Source organism: Pongo abelii, chromosome 20 (genome assembly GCF_028885655.2).
Source record: "Pongo abelii isolate AG06213 chromosome 20, NHGRI_mPonAbe1-v2.0_pri, whole genome shotgun sequence".
NCBI classification, from domain to species: Eukaryota; Metazoa; Chordata; class Mammalia; order Primates; family Hominidae; genus Pongo; species Pongo abelii.
The window spans coordinates 34,918,907-34,930,297 of NC_072005.2; the positions used below are offsets into that span (position 1 = coordinate 34,918,907).

At 48.8% G+C, this 11,391-nt stretch overlaps 1 long non-coding RNA gene across 1 annotated transcript; it reads right to left on the minus strand.

The window, feature by feature from the left end:
- Positions 1–625: 625 nt before the first annotated feature.
- LOC129052046 (uncharacterized) lies at positions 626–11,180 on the minus strand. The gene is made up of 4 exons (XR_008516767.2): positions 11,085–11,180; positions 9,626–9,766; positions 1,751–2,065; positions 626–1,640 (listed from the first exon to the last, which is right to left on the minus strand). It is a non-coding gene; the product is annotated as an uncharacterized LOC129052046 (long non-coding RNA).
- Positions 11,181–11,391: the final 211 nt, after the last annotated feature.

Sequence of the window (11,391 nt, forward strand, 5' to 3'; positions counted from 1 at the left end):
CCACCCTGTGCTGTGGGAGTAATGGGGGCCGGGCACAGGGTAGACATGTGCCATTTGCTGTCCTGGTGCTTTCTGTTGTTGAATGGATAGTTCAGAACCTCCAGAAACCACCCTGAGAATCTCGGGCTTTGTAACAGCAGTGCCTCACCCAGGTCTCTGGATGAGGATTGAGGGGACCACGGCCACTCACAGGGCTGCAGGCTAGGCCAGGTGCCCCTCCACCAAGGATCCAGACACCAGGAGCCTGGATTTGCCACCGCTTTCTATGCTGTGTTATAAACACAAACATGTGTCTGCCTCCTTGACTTTAAGCTCTGATGAATTCGCCCGAGTCCCAGGCTCAGTGCAAAGGCCAGCTCGATGCAGGGGCTCAGAGAATGAGTAAGTGAATCAGTGGATGTGCCCACAGCTGGTGTGATCAGGTACTTTTGGGTCATTTCAGGGCCGTCTCTGGGGCAGGATGGTGCTTCTGAGAAGGGTCCCTGGACCACCCCACCCAGGAGCCATCACAGGCCGGGTTTCTGTCCCAGCATGCCTTGCAGGGTGTGCCTCGGACTCACATTTCCATAGAAATGAAAAGTATAATACCAAAGTGCATCGCACATGTGTCAGGTCGCTTCTATTTCCTCATATTTTATTTTAATTATATGTGAAAAATGGAGGTCTCGGCCAGGCGCGGTGGATCATGCCTGTAATCCCAGCACTTTGGGAGGCCAAACTGGATGGATTAGCTGAGGCCAGGAGTTCAAGACCAGCCTGGCCAACATGGTGAAATCCCATCACTTCTAAAAGTACAAAAATTAGCCAGGCTAATTTTACAGGAACCTGTAATCCCAGCTACTCAGGAGGCCGAGGCAGAAGAATTGCTTGAACCTGGGAAGTGGAGGTTGCAGTGAGCTGAGATCATGCCATTGCACTCCAGCCTGGGTGACAAGAGCAAGACTCCATTTCAAAAAAAAAAAGAAAAAGAAAAAAGAAAAATGAAGGTCTCTAGACAGCAAGGGGCACTGCACTGGTCTATTCCAGGAAGCTCTGCAACAGCACCAGGCCTGAGGGACAGTGACAGGTAGATAAATAGAAAAATGCTGCTTAGGAGCAGGGTTGCAAGCCCACAGGATCAGATTGTCAAGTTTGGAGCTGAACTCCAGCCTAGGGGTATTTTTTGGTTTTTTGTTTTCTTTTGAGACAGTGTCTGGCTCTGTTGCTCAAACTGGAGTGCAGTGACCCGATCATGGCTCACTGCAGCCTCAAACTCCTGGGCTCAAGCAATCCTCCCTCCTCAGTCTCCCAAGTAGCTGGGACTACAGGCACACCTAGAAAATTATTTTATTTTTGTTACAGAGGAGGTCTCTGTTGTGCAGGCTGTTCTCGAACCCCTGGGCTCAAGCGATCCTTCCACCTTTGTTTCCCAAAGCACTGGGTTTACAAGTGTGAGTCACTGTGGCTGGCCCCAGCCCAGGTTTTCCTACTCCACTGCCTTGCACCTGGCTCACCCACCCCCCTCTACAGAAGCCCATGATCTCTTCCGGTTCAGGAGCACCATGGTGGTGTGGCTTCTCTACACTGTGCTCCCATGTGGACACGTCTCAGAGCTGCCACTCCAGGAGACACTGACTTTGGCCTGCGGTCATCGAGTGCATCTGTTGGAAGGATTTTGTTTGCAAGTGACATAGAACCGAATGTAAACTGGCTAAACAAAAAGGGAATTGAGTGAACCCCATAATTGAAGGGTCAGAATAGAAAGCGCTACCTTCAGGAATGGTTTGATCCAGAGGATGAAATGGCATTTTAAGACTGCTTATTTCTCTCCATATCTGGCTCTGTGTTGCCTCCTTGCTCAGCAGGTTCTCTCTTCATAGTGGCAAGATGGTAGCTCCAGCCTCACATTCTCTCAGGCTAGCTGAAGGCTGGCTGGGGAAAAGAGGAATGTTTTCTCCTGTAGCCCTTCCTCCAGTGTCAGAATTCCTTCATGCTGGTTGGATCGTTATGATCAGTTCCACATTCCTGCACTGCTGCTGGAGCCCCAGGGCACTGATTGGCCACATCTGCAACATAGGCTTCTGTCCTGGAAACAGAGTTCTGGAAAGTGAGTGTCAGGAAGGAGGCTGTTCCTCTAAAGGAAATCAAGGTACTTTTTTTTTTTTTTTTTGAGGTGGGGTCTCACTCTGTTGCCCAGGCTGGAGTGCAATGGCGTCATCTTGGCTCACTGCAACCTCTGCCTCCCAGGTTCAGCCAATCCTCATGCCTCAGCCTCCCAAGTAGCTGGAACTACAGGTGTGCACCACCATGCCTGGCTAATTTTTTTGTATTTTTAGTAGAGATGGGGTTTCACCATGTTGGCCAGGCTGGTCTCGAACTCCTGGCCTCAAGTGATCCATCCACCTCAGCCTCCCAAAGTGCTGGGATTACAGGTGTGAGCCACTGCACCCAGCCAAGGTGCTATGTTTTAAAAGGAGGGAGCTGGATGCTGGGTGGCAATAATAATAATAATAATGTATCCATTCCTCTGAGCGCCTGAAGTAACAGGTGCAGCCTAATGAGGGGTCCTTGGGGAGGATTGGTATGGTGTGGACCCACGTAAGCTGCAGCTGCATTTCCCAGCATGTCCTTCCCTGTGCAGTTCCCAGTTCGCATGGGTTGGGCCACAAGAGACATTCCCTGAGATTTGGGAGGTGGAAGTGACACAGCAGCCATCTTCTCAGCGTTCTGGAGGTCCAAAGCCTCCCTAGTACTCTGGGAGACTGCATAAAACACCCACTCCATGATCCCATCTGAGGTGATGGAGTTGGGGTATTGATCCACCAATGCCACTTGGTAGGGGCCGTCCCAGAAGGTCTTGATCCCCTGGCACTTCCTGATGACCATGAGGTGGGCACAGTTGCACACTGGAGCTTTGCAGAATGCCCTCAGGTAAAAAGATGCAGAGACTTTAACTTGCAGGCTATGGGCAGGGCACCAGCAGTGCCTCCTACAGAGCACTGATTAAGTCACTACTGAGTGCTCTACAGGTAAACCCCTTCAAATCTTAGCAACAGCTTCAAGAGGCAATTAGCAACATCCAAATTCACCCATGAGCCTCAGGAGCTTGTCCTCCCCTGGGAAGATGGAACAGCAGGGATTTGAACCCAGGATGTCTGAGCCACTGCTTTCCCCAACAAAACTCTACAAATTCAGTGGGGTCATTCCAGGCCACCGCCAGGCACTGCTAACTCATCAAAGAAGAAAAGCCAGGCTGGGTGCGCAGTGGCTCACGCCTGTAATCCCAGCACTTTGGGAGGCCAAGGTGGGCGGATCGCCCGAGGTCAGGAGTTCGAGACCAGCCTGGCCAACATGGTAAAACCCTGTCTCTACTAAAAATACAAAAATTACCTTGGTGTGGTGGCAGGTGCCTGTAATCCCAGCTACTCAGGAGGCTGAGGCAGAAGAATTGCTTGAACCTGGGAGGTGGAGGTTGCAGTGAGCCGAGATCATGCCACTGCACTCCAGCCTGGGCAACAGAGCAAGACTCTGTCTCAAAAAAAAAAAAAGAAGAAGAAGAAGAAAAAGAAAAGCCAAGAGACCCCCAGACCACCTGCCTTTCCATGGTCACCCCCCTGGGAGTCCCTGCTCCGGTACCCTTTGGGTGCCCACCGGGATCAAGTCAAGTCCTCCCCTTCTGCAACAGTGGCTTTTTGCAGTCTCTTCTCAGGAATGTTTTTCTGCAGATACTAATGAATGACCCTTCAATTTCCCAGGAAAGGCTGCCTTTTTTTGAAGTGGTTTAAGATCTCTGCTCTTGATTGCAATCTTCCAAGAACTGATTTTGGCCACTTGGCTCTCATTTCTGAAGTGATGATGGGGAGGAGAGGGGAGGAAAGCAAGTGGAAGAAAAGTGTGTGGGCTCAGCTAGTCTATAGGAATTGCAATCCCAGGAGACAATTGAGAACGCTAAAAGTAGAGAAAAGAACTGTTTTCTTTTCAGCTCTGTGAACATTATCCCTGGTTTGTACCCCAATATCAGCCACACTCATCTTGCACAAATCATGACTTCTCATGTAAAGGTTTGCTACTTTTTCCCAGTGGTTTTTCATAATTTCAAATAAAATTATTTCTAGAAGACTCATCACTTATTTTTAATATTAAAGTCTGTAGGATGGCCGAGCGTGGTGGTTCACACCTGTAATCCCAGCACTTTGGGAGGCCAAGGCAGGTAGATCATTTGAAGGCCGGAGTTCAAGACCAGCATGGCCAACATGACGAAACTCCATCTCTACTAAAAATAAAAACTAAAAAAATTAGCCGAGTGTGGTGGCACGCACCTATAATCCCAGGTACTTGGGAGGCTGAGGCATGAAAATTGCTTGAACCTGGGAGGTGGAGGTTGCAGTGAGCTGAGATTGTGCCACTATACTCCAGCCTGGGCAACAGAGTGAGACTTTGTCTCAAAAAAAAGAAAAAAGAAAAGAAAAAGAAAAAGGCCATGGGAAGCTGGCTATGGTGTGCACCTGTGGTCCCCACTACTCAGGAGGCTGAGGTGGGAGGACTGCTTGAGCCCAGGAGTTCCAGGCTGAAGTTAGCCATGACTGTGCCACTGCACTCCAGTCTGGGTGATAGAATGAGAACTTATCTCTAAAAAAAAAAATTTAAGTCTATTAGAAAATGTGACTTTAGTTGGACAATTTCATAGCACATGTAATTTTTAAGAAGTCCTTGCTTCTAAATAGCATACACCTAGATAAAGGCATAATTGAAAAGTGGAAAATAAAACAATATATCAGCCAAAAATCTCACTGTGTATTTCTAGTTTGACTTCAAAAATGTATTATCCAACATAAAATTTAAGAACTTAAAAATTAAAAACTTTTTTTCATCAAAACACTGCCTTAAGTGAGAGAAAAGTCAAGCCATAGAGTGGGACAAGATATTTACAATATACATATCCAACCATCAATTCACAACCAGAACCTGTTTGTTAAAGTCTTACAAATCAATAAGGAAAAGGCAGATAAGTCAATGGAAAAATGAGCAAAAAGATGCAAATGGCCAATAAATGTAGGAAGAGAAGCTCAACCTCATTTGTCATTAAAGAAATTCTATTTAATCCCCGTCAAGTCAACTCAAAAAAGAAAAAAGAAAAAGAAATTATAACCAAAACCACATTACATTATTATAAACCCACAAAAATAGCTAAAACGAAAAGGAAAAACAATGCAAGGGCTAGCAAGAATTTGGAGCAACTGAAAGCCTCACACCCTGTGGGTGGACTAGCAAATTGGTACAACCACTTTGGAAAACTATAGCAGTATCTATGAGAGCAAAGACATGCATTTCCTCTAGCCCAGCAATTCTGCTCTCAGATATTTACCCATCAGAAACAGGTCCCTATGTTCACCCAAAGACATGGGCCAGAATGTTCCTAGAGCATTATTAGTCGTATCCCATGTAAAGTGCCTGGATGTTCAGCCTGGACATCTAGACAAATGGAGTGTAGTTCATTTATGAATGGAAATTGATAATGGAATATTCACAAACAGAAATTCATACAGCCATGTGAATGAACAAGCTATTGCGTCACCAACAATGTGGACAGTTCTCACAAACACAGCATGGAGAGAAAGAAGACAGACACACAAAAATACACACTCGATGGTCCCATACACATAAAGTTCAAAAATGGGTGTCGTGGTAAAGGGAGGCAGAGAGTGGTAATCCCCAGGGAGGTGATGCTGGGGAGGGTGCCTGAGGGAGGCCTCCTGGGAGGGTCAGAAGGCTCTGCTTCTTCCTCTGTGCATGGATCTATGCACATTTTAAAGATAAATAAGTACAAAACCACACTGCCTTTAAGGCCTCTTCTGCTAACCTGGAAAGCCCAGCTTGGTTAGCCCGGGGGGTTGCAAGAAAAGGAGCCCTAACTTGCCATTCAGAGCCAGGAATCACACTTACAGCCACCCTGTGTCTGACCTTAATGAGAGAGGCTGTGGCTTTAGGTCCTTAGCAGCTCATCTCGGGAAAGAGACCTTGTTGTCCTGTGTCCCAGCTGTCTTGTCACACCCGGGCTCTCACACAGCTCCTGCTACAGCTCAGTTTGTTCCCTAGGTCAGAGCTTTGGTGACTGTCACCCAGGCCCCTGTCCAAGTTCTGGCCTCATGGCACTAATCCCCCACGTAGCCAGTAGCTAGCTGTGCAACCTAGAGCCAGTTAGAAATGTGGCTTAAGGTGATCTGAATCCTTCCAGAACATTAGCCCTGCCCCCTGTAGAGTCCCTGAGAAAGAGAAATGCCCCACAAGTGAAAAGGAAGGCAAAGTATCTCCTCACTGTGTGCTGGAGTCACGCCCCAGGCCCCGGCGCAGAAAGCTCTGATCCACCAAGCTAGAAGACCTAGGGCTCAGTGGAGGCCAAGGCAAGTGCCTGCCTGGGGTGTGAGTGTCTTCCGCACCATGCAGGATTCCCTTCAGGTCCTGGGGGAACTGTCAACAGAGCGGAGGAGCTCCTATTCACCCACAGACACACGCACACCCCATCACGCACACACAAGTGCACACCCATACACATCTGCAGGCATAGATACACGTCTGCTCATACATGCACACACGTACACGAATATCCTTTACACTAGACACACACGTGCTCACAGACACCCATGCAGCGGTGTGCATGCACACACACATGCACTTAGAGACACACACACACTCATGTAGCACTTGCCAGACACTATTCTGAGCACTTTCCATATATTAACTAATTTAATCCTTATAACCACTTCATGAGGTCCAGATATCAATCCCACTTTGCAGATAAGAAAATTGAGGCCCAGAGAGGTTAAGTCACGTGCTCAGAGTAATGCATTTGAAGCCTGGCAGCTTGGCCTTAGAGTATGTACCTTTTTTTTTTTTTTTTTTTTTTGAGTCTCGCTCTGTCGCCCAGGCTAGAGTGCAGTGGCGCCATCTCAGCTCATTGCAAGCTCCAAATCCCAGGTTCAGATTCGCCCGCCTCAGACTCCCGAGTAGCTGGAACTACGGGAGCCCACCAACACGCCCTGCTAATTTTTGTATTTTTAGTAGAGGCAAGGTTTCACCATGCTTGCCAGGTGAAACTCCTGACCTCAAGTGATCCACCTGCCTCGGCCTCCCAAACTGCTAGGATTACAGGCAGGAGCCACTCACGCCTGGCTGAGTATGTGGTTTTCTATGCGAATCTCCATTCACAGACAAATGCACAAAGATGCTTGGGCCTCTGGACACACACACTGCCACATGCATGCACACACATGCACAGACACACGTGCACACTTGCAATCAACCCTCCCACACATACAAGCACACACACTTCTTCCTGCTGCCTCTGCCCTCACTTCCTGGCCTCTCTGCCTCCTGGTAGAAGGAGTGAGAGCCCCTCTCCCCCCGGCCTTGCCAGGCAGCTGGGACTCCTGGCTCCTTGTCTGAAACAAACCCAGCGCCGGCACTGTTTTCCTCGTGCCCTGTAAGTGGGAGGGAAGCCCCAGCTCATCCAGCTCTGTTGGCTACTCTGGTTCCCTCATCACCTTGTGAGATAAACAAGACCTGTTCTCCGTGTTCAATGGGGAAACTGAGGCCCGGAAGGAAAAACGAGTGGCCCAAAGTCACCCTGAGTCATGGCAGGGCTGGGCTGTGGGTATGCAGGCCCCTGGTCCCAGGCCAGGCTCTCCTAGGGCTCGGACAATACCTTTGAAGAGCCAAGCAGGGGTGGGTGCAGCCCAGAGAAGTGGGCCTCCCTCTGACCCTCTGGCCTTAGGCACTAAAGCCTTCCCCAGGAGCCCAGAAAGATAAGTGCCTTTCTACCTGGCAAGGCCCCAGTGGGAGTGGTGGCATTCTGAAGGGGCTGTCACAACTCGCAGCAGTCATGCTAAAGCCCCAGGTCAGGGGCTGAGGGATGACTTCCTTCCTGACGTGCCCCTCTGCCACATCCCTCCCTCTCTAAGAGTTCCCCAGGGTCTGGCCCCACGGGAAGACTTTCTATTTCACACCAGCCTAACCCCAAGTGGCACGGCGGCCGGCACAGCGGCTGGGGCCATACATCTCAGCTTCTGTTCCTGAGTCCTGGACTTCTCCTGCACCCTTTGTGTGGCTGGAGGTTTTATGAGAAGGCCAAAAAATAAAAATGAAAAAATGAAAAACAAAAAAAAATAAATTACTTGGGAATTTGTTTTTAATTAAGCAATAAGGCTCAATGGGGCTTGGCTGCTGCCTCATAAAACTGCTCCCGGGGTGTGGGGAGGCATTTGGTCCAGATGAGTGCCTCAAATCAGCCCAGAATGTGATGAGATGATTACTCCCCGGAGTTTGTACAAGATGAGCTTCCCCAGTGCTGTCTTATTGCTATTATAAAAAGTCTGCAGGCAGTGGGGGAGAAAAGCCGTGGTGCTGCTTGGAGAAGATGAAAACGCCAATGCTGGCTGTCAGGGCCAGAGCTCAGCCCCCACCCTTCCTTCACCACATCTGCTCACATGGCGGAACCCATGGGTGGCCCACAATGGAATGGAGGCTGACATCCTTAACAATAAATGGGTCCCCGTACACAGGGAATAGGATGTTTCAGCAGAGACACAAACAAGAAGGATGCGAGGGAATCTTACTTGGAGATATTTTCTCTTCTCCTGCCAGGAGCAACCAACCACGCTCACTTCCAGGGCAGCTCAATTCATCTCACTAATGCTACAACCTACAAGCATGCATGGCTAGGAATTCTGATCATGCATGGCTAGGAATTCTGATATCTCTCTCTCTCTCTCTCTCTCTCTCTCTCCGTCCTGCCCCCAGTCAGTTTACCAGGGGAAGGAATTTTTGCTTTCTGGGTCATGCGTTGGCCTATCCTTCACTGTGCTAGGTCTGGATAACAAATGAAGGAAAAAGAAAACTCAAGACACTAGAAAGGTGAAATTGACCTACGTAATAAAATGGCTGAGATGGAACAAGATGAGAAAGTGAGGAAATGGAAAGCCCTGGCTGAGCACTGGGGAGAATTTGGGAAACTGGGAGACAAGAATTGGGGAGAAAAAGAGTCTCGAAGATCCATCGCCATCGACTAGGAGGATGGAACAAGCAGATGGAGAGGAAGGAGTTTTAAACATTTGCTGAGCCTTAAGAATGTATGTTTTCTTGTGGCATTTCTTCAAGAAACAGGGTACAGACTTATAAATACTTTCAATTATTTTGTGATGTAGCTTGATCCTTCTCTGACTATGATACACACAGGGACTAGGCTACTTGAGACCCTGGTTATATTTGAGTTAAATTAGCAAGCATGGGCCGGGCCCAGTGGCTCATGCCTGTAATCCCAACCCTTTGGGAGGCCGAGGCGGGGGGATCACCTGAGGTCGGGAGTTTGAGACCAGCCTGACCAACATGGAGAAACCACGTCTCTACTAAAAATACAAAATTAGCCGGGCGTGGTGGCACATGCCTGTAATCCCAGGTACTAGGGAGCCTGAGGCAGGAGAATCACCTGAACCCAGGAGATGGAGGTTGTGGTGAGCCTAGAGAGATCACACCACTGCACTCCAGCCTGGCAACAGAGCAAGACTCTGTCTCTCTAAAAAAAAAAAAAAAGAATTTGAGATGATGTCCAGACAAAGACAGAACATGAATGAATGACCATATAGGAACTCACCAGAGAGAAGCAGAGGTGCTCCAGGTAAGGTGAGGCCTGGTTCGTGCACATGAACAACCCAGGGCAAGTGCTCTAGAGTCAGACAGCCCGGATGTGAGTGTCAGCTCTGACACTTGGGAAAGTCCTTAAAACTCTTCTCATCTGCGAAGAGATCAACCATGAGATTGGTCATAGAACTAACTTCACAGGGATGTTGTAAGGCTTGAGTGCACTGTCTATGGAAGCACTTAGCACACTGCCTAGCACATCGCAAATGCCCGGTAAGTGACTGGTATTGCTACTTGAGTGGAAAAAACACAAACTATTTTTCCTCTACTCTCCCCCACGATAATCAACACAGAAGACTGACCAAATATGAGGGGGTTTTCCCCGCACACCCAGAAAGCAATTGGTCCTGCAGCCGACGCTAACAGGGTGTCCTTTACTTCAATTCTGACACCATCTACCCGGAGATCCCACAGGTGAGGGCTCCGTCCCCAACACTGCCCCCACTTCTGGGGCCAATTGCAAACCCCAGTTATTCTTCCTGTGCTGCTCCCTGCTGACTATAAATCAGGGTTCCCACAACCCCTTCCTGGGATTCAGTTAATTTGCCAGAGCAGCTCACAGAACTCAGGGAAACACATTCACCAGTTTATCACACAGGCTATTTTAAAAGAATAAACAGCCAGATGAACGGGTATGTACAGCCAGGACGGGAAGGGTCCCAAGCACAGGAGCTTCTGTTCCCATGGAGTTGGGATCACCACTCTCCCAGCTCATGAATGCACAGTATTAATGAATATATAGAATATCAGCTTTCAATTAAGCTGACTTCTGCCCATAGAGCTCTTTAAAAAAAAAAAACTCTTCAGAGCTCAGGCACAGTGGCTCATGCCTGTAATCCCAGCACTTTGGGAGGCTGAGGCAGGTGGATCACTTGAGGTCAGGAGTTCCAGACCAGCCTGGCCAATATGATGAAACCCCGTCACTACTGAAAATACAAAAATAGATGGGCGGGGTAGCGGGCACCTGTAATCCCAGTTACTCGGGAGGCTGAGGCAGGAGAATAGCTTGAACCCGGGAGGCGGAGGTTGCGGTGAGCCAAGGTGGCGCCTTTGCTCTCCAGCCTGGGCAACAGACAGAGCGAGAGTCTGTCTCAAAAACAAACAAACAAAAAAAAAACAAAACGTTTCAGGTCAGGCACGGTGGCTCACATCTGTAATTCCAGTGTTAGTAGTGGAAGTTATCCGAGTTCCCCAAAATATGTTACCGGCGGCGAATCCGTACGGGTCTGCAGCAGCCACAATTCTTGTCTCCCCAGCAGAAAGAATTCGAATGAGAGGCAGAAGGCAGAAGAAAAGACCAAAGCAAGTTTCAGAGCAGGAGTGGAAGTTTATTAGAGCAGGAACAAAAGTAAGGAAAGTACACTTTGAAGAGACCCAAGCAGGCGACTTGAAGGACAAGTGCGGGGTTTCACCTTTTGACTTGGGGTCTTACAGCACCTCTACCCCGATGTTGTCCGTGGGTTGGGCTGTCCACAGGCACAGTGGCCGCCTAGCGCTTGGGAGAGGAGCATGCGCAGTGTGTTTACTGGAGTTGTACGCATGCTCACTTGAGGCATTCTCCCCATAATCTAGCATTCCTAGGCGAAGGTCATAGACCAGTTAAACGCCACCATTTTGCCTGTTAATATGCCTGATTGAGCCCAGCTGCCCAACTCCTGAGTTTTTTTTTGTTTTTTTTTTTTAATGATTGGGGATTTCCAATCCGCACTGCTGACTCCT